This window comes from Lepisosteus platostomus, chromosome 15 (genome assembly GCF_059453375.1).
Source record: "Lepisosteus platostomus isolate fLepPlt1 chromosome 15, fLepPlt1.hap1, whole genome shotgun sequence".
Taxonomy (NCBI): domain Eukaryota; kingdom Metazoa; phylum Chordata; class Actinopteri; order Semionotiformes; family Lepisosteidae; genus Lepisosteus; species Lepisosteus platostomus.
The window spans coordinates 1,225,797-1,240,771 of record NC_142625.1 but is presented as its reverse complement, the minus strand read 5'-3'; the positions used below and the strand labels follow the sequence as shown (position 1 = coordinate 1,240,771).

At 51.2% G+C, this 14,975-nt stretch overlaps 2 non-coding genes across 2 annotated transcripts; both read right to left on the bottom strand.

The window, feature by feature from the left end:
• Nucleotides 1–4,227: 4,227 nt before the first annotated feature.
• LOC148647538 (U2 spliceosomal RNA) lies at nucleotides 4,228–4,414 on the bottom strand. The gene has a single exon (XR_015927010.1). It is a non-coding gene; the product is annotated as a U2 spliceosomal RNA (small nuclear RNA).
• Nucleotides 4,415–10,762: 6,348 nt separating this feature from the next.
• On the bottom strand, nucleotides 10,763–10,954 carry LOC148647537 (U2 spliceosomal RNA). The gene has a single exon (XR_015927115.1). It is a non-coding gene; the product is annotated as a U2 spliceosomal RNA (small nuclear RNA).
• Nucleotides 10,955–14,975: the final 4,021 nt, after the last annotated feature.

Below are 14,975 nucleotides of genomic sequence, written 5' to 3'. Positions count from 1 at the left end.
GCACCCGTGCAGTGATGCACTCCAACACAGCGGACCCCGATGCTTCTCCTACAAGTTCACCCGAGAAGAGTTCTTTATAGTATGCATGGACCGCCTTCAGCATACCATCAGTGTCTTCCACTATTTTGTCGGCACTAACGCGGACCCCACTCATACTTCTCCTGTTCTGAAGTCTCCTCACCTGCCGGAACAGAGAAGAGGCGCATGTCCGTTGCTGCAACAGGGAATCGATCCGGGCTTTAAACAGAAAGCTTCTAGCTCTTTGCTGGTGATAAGTTTTCAACCTGGCCCTGACAGCTGCTATTTCCTCCATGTCAACTTCCACCCCCTCATTAAGCAGAGAATAGAGGTTATGCAACTCCCGTTGCAGGATCCTCCCCTCCCTTACTTCACTCCTCCGGCGATTTAAACTATACTCCTTAGTGAACTTTCTGATCCGCTTCTTCACTACCTCCCACCAGTCCAGAGCCGAAATATGGCTCCTCTTTGCGCCCCACCATTCATTCAGCTTGGATGCCATACACTTAAGGTAAGGCTCCTCACTCAATACCCCCACATTCATTCGCCAATAACCCCTGCCATACAATCTGTGCTGAAGACGCAATTCAACCTCGACGATGGTGTGGTCGGAGCACCACGTTGGCTGGACAGCAGCTCTCTCCACTTTCACCTCCCTTGAGGCGAAAAAGTAATCTAGGCGTCTTGCAACTCCTGCTGAGTTCCTCCAAGTCATCGCCACTGCTCCGGGTGCGACTCGGGAAAAGCAATCCACCAGGTTAAAACGCGTCAAGAGCCCTCGCAGCTGTCTCCCCCCCGCATCCTCCCGGCTGCTGAGGTCCACATTGAAATCTCCACCTATGACGAGGGTTTTATTTGTGGCACAAAGCGGGTAGAGCTCTTTAAAAAAATCTGCCCTCAAGGAGCCTACTGCAGGGGCATACACTGAAATAAACCTAAAATTATCATTGCCAAAACACACATCCACACACAAGGCCCTCCCAGGCACTATTACGTTGCACTCTTCCACACTCATTTCACGGTTACCAAATAAAATCCCCACACCCGACGAGTGAACCCCTCCCACACTCCACCGAGACCCCCCCTTGTCCCAGTCCCTCGTAAAAGCCACAACGTCCTCGCCGTTCTTCAGGTGCACTTCCTGCAAAAAGCACACATCAAAGCTCAGGCTTTTCAAAGAAAGAAACACTGCTGTCCTCTTCACCCTGTCTCTCAGCCCCCTCACATTGAGAGTAGCTAGCTTCATCTCAGATGCTGGTTAGAGCCTTCCTTCCCATTTCCTAATGATCTTCATGGCCGCGATGTACACATCCCTAACCTCCGACTCCTTCTGCCCATACACGTACAATCCAGTGACCTTCCTAGTTTTCCCGTTACTTTCGATCTTAACTCCCGGGAAGGACCTCAAAACATTTTTAAGCCCCCCGGCTCGATTAGGAAACTTTATGCTCCCCTCCATCCATTCACACCGTTTCAGGAAACTGGAAGATGCGTCGAGATACTTCACTATTCCACCATCTCTTTTGAATGCACCGGCCGCAAAGGCCGCCTTTGCCAAGCCGTCATTGTTTCGCCACTTCCTCTCCATGTCCTGCAAAAGAATCTTTTTAGGGACGATTTCCGTGTGCGTCTCCCCATACAGCTCAAAACGCCGGATCTCACTCCCTTCGCGCACGCAGCCGAAACGAATGTCCCTCTGCGATATCTGCTGTTCCTCAAAATCGGCGGGCCATATAACCTTATCGCTCCTCTCGTCCCATTTGCAGAGTTCTACAAAGTCTCGGGGAAGTTCGGAGTCCAGCCAGAGGCCTCCCCCCTCTCCTTGTCTTTGGACTGCACCGGCCTGCGCGTCTTGGGTGAGTACATTACCGCTTCCGTCAATAGTGCCTTCAGTTTCGGGGACAAAAGGTGTTCCAGTGCGTTCCGAGGAGCCGCTGCCACCAAGCTCCTCATGCTCCACGTCCCGGATCTCTCCTTCCTCTTCCTCCACCCGGCACAGTAAGGGGGCTGAAGCCTCAGACACCTGTCTGCCACCCGGGGCCAGTTCCTCTGGATCCCTGCCCGCTTTTTTTTGCAGAAAGCTCATCGGATTCGGCAGCCTTCCTCTTGACTGACTTTTTGGAGGAAGAAACCCCATCTTCCTCCTCCTCCTCCACTCTATCCTCCCAGTCCCTTGGTGGGGCTATGCCCTCCATCTCACTCACCGCGTCCTTTAAGAAAGGTAGCCCGGGTGTATCATAGCTGATGGCATCTCCGGAGTGGCCCGTTTCCATCTCCTCATTTGCCATCTGCTCCTCACTGTCTCCTGGGACACCTTCCCCAGCTGCCTCCTGTTCCGCTGGTGGATCTTCTGCCGAGCTTCCCAGCACGCCCGTGTCAGCTGCCTCGCTCCCGGAGTCCCTCTGGCCTGCAGACACAGCTTCCTCATCCTTCCGTGGCCTGCTCATGGCTGCGGAATAGCTCCTAGCCTTTATAGGGCACTCCCTATAGGCATGCCCCGGCTTTCCACATAAATTGCACTTGATGTCTTCTGTGCAAGCGGACCCAACATGCCCGATACCACCGCACCTTCTGCATATCTGCACTCTACAGTTCAGGGCTATATGGCCCTCTTGTCCACAGCGCCTGCACGTGAGGGGCTGGCCCGGATAGAACAAGTACCCATTGCTCGAACCGATAGTAAAGGAAGCTGGCGGGTGTAGTAAACCGTCGCTTGCCTGCGTACTAAACCGGAATCGGACTCGGTACCGTCTTTTCCCACTCCAGTATTTCTTTCTGTCCAGCAATTTGACTCCCTCATCCTGCACATCCACAAAGCGCTTGAGGTAGCTCACAATGTCCTCCTCCGCCATGTAAGGGTTGAATACATGCACTGTTAAAGGCCTCAGTTCTCGTGCAAATAAAGGTTCAATATAAAACCGTTTGAGTGGCTCTTCATTCCTGTGCTCACTAGCAAGTGACCAAACCTCATTGCATTTAGTGTCAGTGATTAAAGTGAGGTCAAATACCTTCCTCCCGGGAAAGTCTTGTAGGCAGTAAGTGTCCTCCGGGTGCACTCCCAAGGTCTTCTCCAGCACCACTTCCTCAAAAGTATCTCTGTAGATCAACTCCTGGGCTTCTTCCTCCTCCTTCAAAACGAACCGGATCGTGTTCCTCAGCCTCGCCTCTCTGGTGCTCGATCTTCTCTCCATCCTTCCGAAATGGCCGGATCCTCCTCCGCCACGTAGAAAAAAGAAAAATGCTCCCGCCTAGCCTGTAGACAGGTCCGGGGAAAAAAGCCCCCTCACCTTCTCTCCTTCTGACTGCTCCTACAGCCGCGGTCAAGCCACGTACTGTGATCGCAGCCAAAAGGCCGAGAAGCGATGCCCACAAAGGCGCGGACCGACGCGCGGGCGTTCCGCTGGCGCACAGTGGCGCAGGCCGACTCCTCTGGAGCCCGGGACCCGCGCAGCTGCCGGCCTCCCTGCAGCCAGAGGCCTGCCGCGGGACTCTGCTCCCCCTCTCTCTTGCCTGCCCGCCTGCCTTCCTGCCAGTCCCGGGCGGGGGCCCTGCTCTTTGATCTTCTGTCAACGGCCCGACAACGACCGCAGCCGCAGGGGGCGCCAGCCGCCCGGCCTCCTTAGCTTAGGCCCCTCCCACCGGCAGCAGCTGCGCCCAACCGGCTGCAAGCCAAAGCCGAGCGCCAGCACCTGCGGGCAGAGGCAAGGGGCAGCTCTCTCTCGGGAGGGAGGGAGGGACGGGGACGCGCGCGCACACACACACGCCTGCCTGCCGAAAAAAAAGAAAGAAAAGGTGGATATACTAAGTTTTTGGGAGGGAAAACGCCCAGCTGTCGAAAGGGGCCCGCCTGCAGGGACGGGGACGGACACACACGCAAGCAAGCAAGCAAGCAAGCAAGCAAGCAAGCAAGCAAGCAAGCAAGCAAGCCACGCCTGCCTCCCTGGGAAAAGGCTGAAAAACCTAAGTTTTTTGGAGGGAAAACGCACGGGAGCCGAAAAGGGGGCCGGCCTGCTTGCCCAGAGAGTCGAGACGCGGGAAAGCGCACAGAGGGAGCACGGGAACCGAGAGGGCGAGAGAGAGAGACAGAACACAGAGACACACAGATGGGGGACGAGGGACGAGACCCGAGAAGAAGGAGCTCCAGTCCACTTCGCTCGCTCGCTCGCTCGCTCGCTAGCTACCTACGTCTGTCTTTTCACCGCTGAGAGAAGGTGGTGCACCGCTCCCGGAGGCGCTGCAATACCGGGCCGATGCGTGGAGAGGACGGAGCAAGCTCCTGATCCAGCTCCCTGTTCCAAAAATCCGTTTAATATGTGGTCCCCCGATGGGGGACGTATCAGATATTAAACTGATAAGAACAGATTTTTTTTTTTTTTTTTTTTTTATTAAAACAAATCATAACAAGTCATACACTGAATCACAATCGACAACAAAAAACCATCAGTTAGACAACCTAGGGTAACAGACTAACAAAATCAAATCATCACATTATACAAAGAAACTTTTCCAGATTTAACAGAAAAAATTACATAGCAAACACAAAGTCTTGACACATTCATACTTAGGTACAGTTGTTCATCACTTCCCACCCCCGTCACTCTGCTATCCGATATACATCTCATTTCCATAGCTCCACCCCTTATGCAAACTACCCATTTAAGCCCCACATTTACTCTTTCTTATTTCTACTTTAAACCCCTAACACAAACAAATCTTTCCATCTTTCTTTTGCCGCAGAAAATCCCCACTTCCTTATGTCCCACTTCACCCGGTTCCCAATGTCATGTCTCACTCTCCATACCACAGCTCCCACTGACCCTTGCACCCCATGTTTCACTAAATTACTTCTGTCTTGCCACACATACAATTTCACCAAACTAATCAACAACCACACCAAAAACTTCTCATTCCACTTCTTTACCCCAGCCAAACCTTTTATCACCATCTCGTAGCTTAGCCGTTCCTGTGAAAAAAAAGATGGCACCCACCCTGTGCACTCCCTCCACACCTGCTGTGTAAAGTCACATTCCCAAAAAACATGTTTAACTGTTTCCTCCCTGGTACACATCAAACGGGGACATTCTTTCTGTCTGGATAAGCCATGTTTATTCAGAACCTCCCTCACCGCCAGCCTACCCCATACACACAACCAGTTCAGATCACACATCCTGTTGTCCAAGGGCTTGGGTTGTATGCGTGTCCAGGTTCCGCGGGACACTCCCACCACTGCTGCACTGTTGTCCTCTCTCAGCTCCTTGTACATTGCCCGGTGGCTAAGGGAAGTTAACCCTGCCTTTACCGCCTGATGATTCCTCAGCCAATGCACCGCGTGCCGATAGTGCCACGGTAGTCGCTCTGCTTTTGGCGTAGTATTTGTCCACTGTACCAGGTGTTTCATTACAGGGGCGAACCACAGATGAACAAAAAACTTGCAGAAATGCGCCGGATTGCCATGCAGGACTTCACAAAGGCTGGAGACAAAAGCACAGTCAATCTTCAAAGGTAAGTCTGGGACCCCCCTCCCTCCTTCCTCCACTGACCTGTACATATCTGTGCGCCTGATGTATTCATATTTTTGCCCCCACATGAAAACAAAAACCGTGCGTACTAGTTCCTTCCGCAACCTGGCCGGCATAGGATAAACCACTGCCAGGTGGAAAAGCAGCGGCATTACCTCAACTTTCAAAACCAATACCTTCCCAAGAAAAGACAGAGACCTATGCTGCCACAATCCCAGCTTTGTGTTCACTTTCTTTATTTTCTCCTCCCAGTTCAGCCGGGCGGCACCTTCAGAGTGGAACTGGACTCCGAGGATCTTGACTGGGGACTGCAACACTGAGAGCCCTCCAATCTCGTCCTTTTTCTCTCTCCAGGTACCCCAGTACTTGATCGTGCTCTTACTCTTGTTTAGCCTTGCCCCCGTACCGACCTCAAATTCCTGAGCAATGCTGAGTACACGGTGCAGACTCTCCTCTGAGCTCAAGAACAGGGTGATGTCATCTGCGTATGCAATGGCCTTCACCTGCCTTCCTTTGCTTCCCGGCACCATGACGCCTCTCACTCCTGGGTCTTCCCGGATCCTGTCCAAAAAAGGCTCCAAATACAAAATATAAAGCAGAGGGGACAGGGGGCACCCCTGTCGCACACCACAGGAAACGGGGATTCCTCCACCTACCGCACCATTAATGCGCACTCTTGTCTCCACCGACCTGTACAGTGTTCTTATCCACTCAATGAACTTCGCGCTCACTCCCATCTTTGCTAGAATCTCCCATAAGACTGCATGATGGACTCTGTCAAACGCCTTGTTTTGGTCGAGATTGACTAGCATCAAAGGAAGCTTTCTGTCGTCCACCCACTCCACCACATCTCTCACAAGTTGTAAATTCCAAGAGATCTTCCTCCCAGCCACTGCACAAGTCTGATCTTCACTTACCAAGTGCGGCATGATGTCTCTTAGCCTCCTCACCAAGACTCTTGCGAGGATCTTATAGTCCGTGCATAACAATTGGATAGGCCTCCAGTTGTCCAGCTCAGACTTTTCCCCCTTCTTCTTATATATCAGGGCCAAGATCCCGGTCTTCATGGAAGGTCCCAACTCCCCGATCTCTAAGATTTCGGTAAAAACCTGTAGTAGAAAGGGCTCCACCTGTTCCCAAAAAACATCATAAAAATCGGTAGGCAAGCCATCCACACCGGGAGCAGTACCTTTACGCAGGCCTCTCATGGCCTCTCTTATTTCCCCAGCTGTTATGGGGGCCGTCAAACCAGCATCATCCTGGATCTTGTTTTGCACTCTGGTCATCAACCTGCTCCGCACTTCTCCATCCACCTGTTTTTCTGCAAAAAGAGCTCCGTAATAGTTCATAGCACATTCCAACATCTCGTCAGTGCTTTCCGCCACATCCCCGTTTCCACTCACCAGCTTCTCCATCCAGGTTTCCTCCTGCTGTGTTCTCACTGAGCTAAAAAACTGAGATGAGCATTGTTCTTCCCCCTCCAGCTGGGTACCTCTAAGCCGAAACAGATACTCCTTGGCTCTTCGCAGCCATTTTGCCCGGAGCAAAGCTTTCACCCTAGTGACGGCTTCCACATTAAAATCCCGCCCTTGGTTAGCTTCAGTGTAAAGCCTCTCTAGCTCCCTTTGGAGGCCAGTCAGTTCTTCCCTCTCACTCTGTCGGCGCGCTGCGCAGTAGGTCTTAGTGATCTTGGCAATTATTCGCTTACAAGTCTCCCACCACTCTGTTGCCGTCGCAAACCTTTGCCGCATCTCCGCAAAGTGTTTGAGCAGGCGAATAACACTGGCCTGATACTCCTTATCCTCTAGCACCATTCGGTTTAGCCTCCAATATCTCGTCTGAAAGCCCGCTTTCCCAGCATTAAAAGTCACAAACAAACAGGCGTGGTCTGAAAACCATAAGGGTACTACTGCCTTTTCCCTTATGTCCAAACCTAGATTATGAAAAATATAATCCAAACGTCTTCGTATTCCACGGCTGTTGTCCCAAGTGTAATGGTTTAGGTCTTTAAACCCGTCTTTTAGCTTAAACCCATTTATAATCTTCCCTAGTGCAGCATTCCCTTCCCCTTGTGTGTCCGTCAGATCAGTGTTAAAATCCCCAACTAACAACACGCCTCTATTTGTAAAAAGCGCGGGTTCCAAGTCTTTCAGAAAATCACTTTGCATCCTCCTGTCTGCAGGCGCATACACTCCAATCACTCTTAAAGGCACATCCCTCCACCGCCCATCTACTACCAGCAATCTGCCAGGAACTATTGATCTAACATCCTGTGGCATGAAATCTCTAGTACCACAAAGTATACCTATTCCGGAGGAATGGACTCCTCCTATGCTCCACCAAGATCTTCCGCCACTCCACTCCTTCCGGAATTGATCTGCGTCCTTGTGTCCAGCTAAATGTACTTCCTGCAATACACAAATATCAAACCGCCGCGCCTTTACCTCATCGAAGACAGCTGTCCTTTTTTCTTTATTTTTCAGTCCTCTCACATTGATAGTTGCAACAGTGAGGGTCATGGCATGTCGCTAGAGCTCTCACTGTCCATCCCGTCCTCTGAGAGCCCTGTCGAGGGGCTGATCGTCCCAATAAGACTGGCCGCCCTCTCCGGTTCCACATACCCCCTCTCGTTGAAATCTCCTACCTCCATCTCCACATCCATTCCTTCTGCCCGGCCCGGTGTGTCGGGTAGGCATGAGGCACATGGACTCTCGTCCCCCTGCAGACCAGCCATTACGGAGAACGGGTTGCAAGACCCAGTCGCCCGCACCGGCTGCCCCGGCGGCAAAGACCCCTCCATGTCCTCCGATCCTCCCGGATCTTCCTGGCGATGCTCCAGGACCTCCTGGCCGCCTTCTCCTTCTCCTTGACTCCGCTCGCCTCCTTCTGCCACCCCAGCACCTGCTTTAATTTTGGCCTTCTTACCTTCGGACGAAACTTGTTCGTCATTGTCCCCTCGGTGCCTCTTAGGGTTCACCTTTCCACCTGTGCTCTCCTCCTCTCGCCCGCTTTCCGGCTCCGTTTCTTGCACTGTTTCCTGCGCCATTTCCTGCGCCGTTTCCTGCACCACTTCCCGCTCCACTCCCTGCGCTGCCTCCTGCGCCGCCTCCTGCGCTGTTTCCTGCGCTGTTTCCGTAGGACTCTGGACTGTCTCCTCCGGCTGCTCTGCTGGACGAACACCTGCTGATCCTGCCCCACCACTGCTCTCTCGGGGCCCCCGGCCTTCCTCCGCAACCTTTACCTTCCCTCCTCCAGCAGGCAAATTCTTCCCACGTCTCCTCCTCCTCTCCTTGGAACGTACGCGCTGCCCGCTCCACTCCTCCTCCTCCTCCTCCTCGTCCTCCGCCTCGATGGCACTCTCCAGAAGTCCCTTTTTCGCTGCAACATAGCTCAGATCTCTCCAAAGACAACTCCTATACCCGTGGGTATCAGCCCCACACAAAGAACACAATTTGATACGACAGTTCTTTTTCATGTGTCCCCTTTCATGGCATCTTGTGCACTCTGTTGCTTTACAGTCCTTTTCAAAATGTCCAATTTCATAACAGCGGCGACAAAAAGGGGGCTGATCACGGTAGAAAAGGTACCCACGACTCGAACCCAATGAAAACAGGGCTGGGGGGTGTGAAAACCCTCCTATATAATTCGGATTGGCCCTCAGCGTAACATTATACTGCCACCTCCCGGTCCAATAACCAAACCTGCCGTTAATTTTCTTTGGTTTCCCCGCAGATTCGGTATGTGCTTCTAAAAAAGCCGTGACATCATCCTCCTCCACAAACGGATCATACATGTGCACAATAATTGACCTGGTGTCATCTGTAGCCAATCCCAAACACTTAAAATCTCTCAGCCATTGCCTCTCCGCCTTTTCCACACACAACTCCGATACCTTCTTGTATGTTGCTTCATCCCGCAAAGACATGTCGAAATATCTTCCTGGTCGGTTCTGCTGTATACACTTAGCATCATAAGTTCCTACCTGTAGGGTCTTCATCACAACCTTCTCCACAAATTCCTCTCTTCCCGGCATCTCTCTCTCCAGGTTCCACTCAAACCGAATCGTCCACTTCACACTCGGCCCATTCCCCTGCTTTTCAGCAGGATCCATAGCCCAGGCCATCGCAAGGATGACCAGGGCCCGACGCTCCTCCGCTCCTTCCTCGGCTCTCTCTCTCTGCCAACAAAAAAAGATCCGGGATCTCCTCCTGTCTGTCCGCACTTCAGTCCTCCAGGTAAGTTTGGCCGCACCGCTCCGCTCCGCTCTCCAGCCGCTCCTCCGCCGCCCTTCTCGTCCCCCAGCCCAGTCGTCAAGCCGCGGTCAGGCCACGTACTTTTCAGATCTGAGCCAAAAGGCCGAGAAGCGATGCCCACAAAGGCGCGGACCGACGCGCGGGCGTTCCGCTGGCGCACAGTGGCGCAGGCCGACTCCTCTGGAGCCCGGGACCCGCGCAGCTGCCGGCCTCCCTGCAGCCAGAGGCCTGCCGCGGGACTCTGCTCCCCCTCTCTCTTGCCTGCCCGCCTGCCTTCCTGCCAGTCCCGGGCGGGGGCCCTGCTCTTTGATCTTCTGTCAACGGCCCGACAACGACCGCAGCCGCAGGGGGCGCCAGCCGCCCGGCCTCCTTAGCTTAGGCCCCTCCCACCGGCAGCAGCTGCGCCCAACCGGCTGCAAGCCAAAGCCGAGCGCCAGCACCTGCGGGCAGAGGCAAGGGGCAGCTCTCTCTCGGGAGGGAGGGAGGGACGGGGACGCGCGCGCACACACACACGCCTGCCTGCCGAAAAAAAAGAAAGAAAAGGTGGATATACTAAGTTTTTGGGAGGGAAAACGCCCAGCTGTCGAAAGGGGCCCGCCTGCAGGGACGGGGACGGACACACACGCAAGCAAGCAAGCAAGCAAGCAAGCAAGCAAGCAAGCAAGCAAGCAAGCAAGCAAGCAAGCAAGCCACGCCTGCCTCCCTGGGAAAAGGCTGAAAAACCTAAGTTTTTTGGAGGGAAAACGCACGGGAGCCGAAAAGGGGGCCGGCCTGCTTGCCCAGAGAGTCGAGACGCGGGAAAGCGCACAGAGGGAGCACGGGAACCGAGAGGGCGAGAGAGAGAGACAGAACACAGAGACACACAGATGGGGGACGAGGGACGAGACCCGAGAAGAAGGAGCTCCAGTCCACTTCGCTCGCTCGCTCGCTCGCTCGCTAGCTACCTACGTCTGTCTTTTCACCGCTGAGAGAAGGTGGTGCACCGCTCCCGGAGGCGCTGCAATACCGGGCCGATGCGTGGAGAGGACGGAGCAAGCTCCTGATCCAGCTCCCTGTTCCAAAAATCCGTTTAATATGTGGTCCCCCGATGGGGGACGTATCAGATATTAAACTGATAAGAACAGATTTTTTTTTTTTTTTTTACATTTATTATAACAATACAATACAATACAAAACCACATCACAAATCATTCATCACAATCCACGATCGGCAAACTCATCCCCTTAATCCAGCAATGGTTTCCATTTCTCTTTGGCTGCATGAAAACCCCACCTACGCACCTCTGCTGTCATCATCTTATGCAGCTCAAAACGAACCCTCGCACATATTGCCCCAGCCCCTTCCACATGACCATGTTTAACCAAATTGTTTCTCGATCCCCATAACACAAATTTAACCATGCTGATTACAAACCAGATTACAAGATCACATCTCACAGATCTCGAAGACCTACTCCACCGTCTAAGAACTTTGTCTCCAGATAGAACAAAACCCGGTTCCAGTTTGTTAAATAGATCCGACATCTGCCCCCACACTGCTTTCGCAATCCTGCAACCCCAGAACACATGACTGATGGACTCTACCTCTGCACATAGAGGTCTTGGGCAAATCGCTGAGCGAGCCAGCTTGTGTCTGTGCATTACCTCTCTCACTGGCAGACGTCCCCAAACACACATCCAGTTTAAATCTTTGAGCCTGTTATCCAGGCTCTTAGGTTGCACCCTTTTCCACACGTCAGTCGGAACCACAACATTGGTTCCTTTTTCACTGCTCTTAGCCGTCTTGTATAAGAGCCTGTGGGAGACAATCACTGACCTGTCTGCATCTTTTACATACTTCCTTAACCATGCGGCCGCATGCTCATAGAACCACGGTAAAACTTCAGCCTTGGGAACGTCGTTCCTCCACACTTCTGAGGGCCTGACGACCCAAGCGAACCACAACCGCACAAAAAACTGATGTTTGTATAAGATCTTGTCATCTACTGCTTTACACAGGTCAGCCACAAAAATGGCGTCTAGTTTGATTGGCAGATCTGGAACTTCTCTACCCCCCTCACTGATGTTCCTGTACATATCTAGACGTTTCACATATTCATAACCACCCCCCCATACAAAGTCAAAAACCATTTTCGTTAAAGAGCGTCTAAAACAAACTGGCATAGGAAAAACCTTTGCAATGTGCACAAGACTTGGTAGAATGTCACCTTTAAGTACCAAAACCTTCCCTGAATAGGACAATGATCTTTTCTTCCATAGACCAAGTTTACTATTCACCTGGGATAATCGAGTCTCCCAATTCCTTCTTCCAGTCCCTTCCCTATCAAACTGCACTCCTAATATTTTCAAGGAATTCATTTCCAGAGACAGACCTCCTACCACCTCCTCCCTGTTACTCCATGGACCAAAATACTGCACACTACTCTTATTTCTATTTAGTCTTGCACCTGTGCATTGGTTGAAGACTTCTATCAGCTCCAAGGCGACTAACAGGCTTCTGTCAGAGCTCAAAGTTAGAACAATATCATCCGCGTAGGCCAACACTTTGGTTTGGAGGCCTCCGCTTCCCGGGATCACTATACCCTCAACCTTTCTATCTCGTCTTATCAACTCTAATAGTGGCTCTATATAGATTACATATAGAATTGGAGACAACGGACATCCTTGTCTAACACCCTTTCTTACGTCGAAGGGTTCACTCATAAAACCATTTATGTTGACTCTGGTGGAAGCTCCTCCATACAGGGCTTTCAGCCAAGAGATAAAGCAACTGCTGACCCCATAACGATCCAACACATCCCATAAGCATTGATGATCCACCCTATCAAATGCTTTCTCCTGATCTAGACTAGCTATCATCAGACACTGATGTCTGTCTTCTGCCCAAGCAATGGTATCTCTAAGCAGGCCGAGGTTCCAGTGTAGGGACCTACCCGCCACGCCACAGGTCTGATCCGGCTGTATTACTGATGGCAATACTTTCCTTATCCTGTCACATAATATTTTTGCCAGGATTTTATATTCAACACACAACAATTGAATAGGCCTCCAATTTTCTAGCCTCTTAGGATCACCTTTCTTAAATAACAGAGACAAAACTCCCTGTGCCATTGTATCTCCCAAAGTTCCCCCATCTAGAATTGCTTGAAAGACTTCGAGCATCGATGGACCTATCAAGTCCCAGAAAGTGAGATAAAATTCTACCGGGATACCATCAACCCCCGGAACTTTCCCTGTCTTCATTCTCCGAGTAGCCCCCTCAACTTCGGCTAGATCCATGCGCATCACTAAAGCCCTATTTTCCTCAGCACTAACCTTCTTCTCAATATACTCCAAACCACCGACCCCCTTTACTGACTCCCCTTCCCTCTTATTGAAGTACGTAGTAAAATACTTTACGGCTTCCTCCAACATTTCATGCGGAGTACTTACCACGTCCCCTTCTGCTGTAAACAAGCTCCCGAATGCTCTTTTAACCCGCTTGGCTTTAACCGATTTAAAAAGCAGGCCTGAGACCTCTTCTTGTCCATCCAGGAAGCCGATACCAGCTCTGGTTAGAAACTCTCTGGACTGTCTAAGATAAAGTTCTCTCAATCGCGCCTTTAACTCCTGAGCTTTCGAGAAATTAAAATCTGCACCTTTGTTTGTCTCCTCATACATATTTTCCAACACTTTTTGAAGCCTCCTCACTTCGAAATTCCTTCTTTGATTTCGACACTTACAGTACCGAATTGAAATTTCCTTAACCTGCCACTTGACATACTCCCACCATTCAATTAACGATGGCCACTCTTGTTTCTGTCCTAACCAAAAAAACCATTTATCCCTAATTAACTCTTTGTAGCCATCCTCATTCAGTACAGCTGTATTTAATTTCCAGTAACCTGGACCAAACTTAACCCCCACCCCTTCCACCTCAACCACCAACAATTCATGATCGGAAAAATAAAAGGGTACGACCGAGGCTTTTACAATCACCAAACCTCGAGACAGAAATACATAATCCAGTCTTTTAGCGGCCCCTGCTGCATTCCTCCAAGTAACTGGGGGAACCAACCCACCTGTTGCTGGCCCTTTAAGACAGAAACTATCAAATAAATCAAAATCCCTCAGCAGTTTATTAATTTCTAAGGATCCTGCTGTTCTTTTATTTAAATCTTCGTTGAAGTCGCCAGCAATCACTAATTTTCTATTAGTCACACACCAGGGGACTAGCTCGGAAAAAAAACTCCCCCTTGACGTCCTATCCGCCGGTGCGTAGACGACTATAAATCTCATTTTTATATTTGAATATACCCCATCCACCACAAGGATTCTCCCTGGCCGCACCATATAAGTTTCTGTAATGTCAATATGATTATTCCCAAATAATATACCCACCCCAGAAGAGTGTACTCCCCCCACACACCAAAAGGACTTCCCCAAATCCCAGTCTTTAGAAAACCGTTTCACATCTGTATTTCCACCCAAATGCACTTCCTGTAAAAAACAAATATCAAACTTATATTCACGCAAAACTTTATAAACAGCAATTCTTTTAGACCTGTTTTTCAGTCCCCTAACATTTACAGTTAAAATTTTGAAGGTCATGTTGACCTCCCTCCATCTCTCCCTCCAGGATCTACATCCGGTTCTGCGGAGCTGTCTGTCTCCGAGGAACTTGTATCGGTCGTCCTATAAGGTGTTGAGCTTTCCTCCTCTGACTGGGACTGCACCACGTTCGGATCCACCGAAACGCAGCGCAGGTAAGTCGACTCCTTTAACCTTCCTTTTGGCAGGAGCCCCTTCTGACCCCAAACCGAGGCTGCGACTTCCTCCCGCTCTGGGGGGGATTCCATCACCATGCCTTCTTCTACATCCTCCTCTGTAGGAGCATCCTCCTTGGCCTTCTTCTCCTCCCCCGCAGGTGACTCTTCTTCGGAATCCTCCCTTGGCCTTTTCTGGACTGCCACATTCCCTTCCATGTCGAAATCACCCAAATCCATCGCCAGACCTTCTTGCGGCAGGGGCTCAAACAAGTCCAGGGCTCTAGCCACCTGACCAGCAGGTAAGCTACCGCTACTGTCCAAACCATTATCTGATGCTTCACTCACATCCACCTCTGCTATCCCCTCACTCTCGATCTCTTTGCCTCCACCTATCCCGACCGTTTCGTTCTTGTTTCCCTCTGTCTTCTCATTTTGTT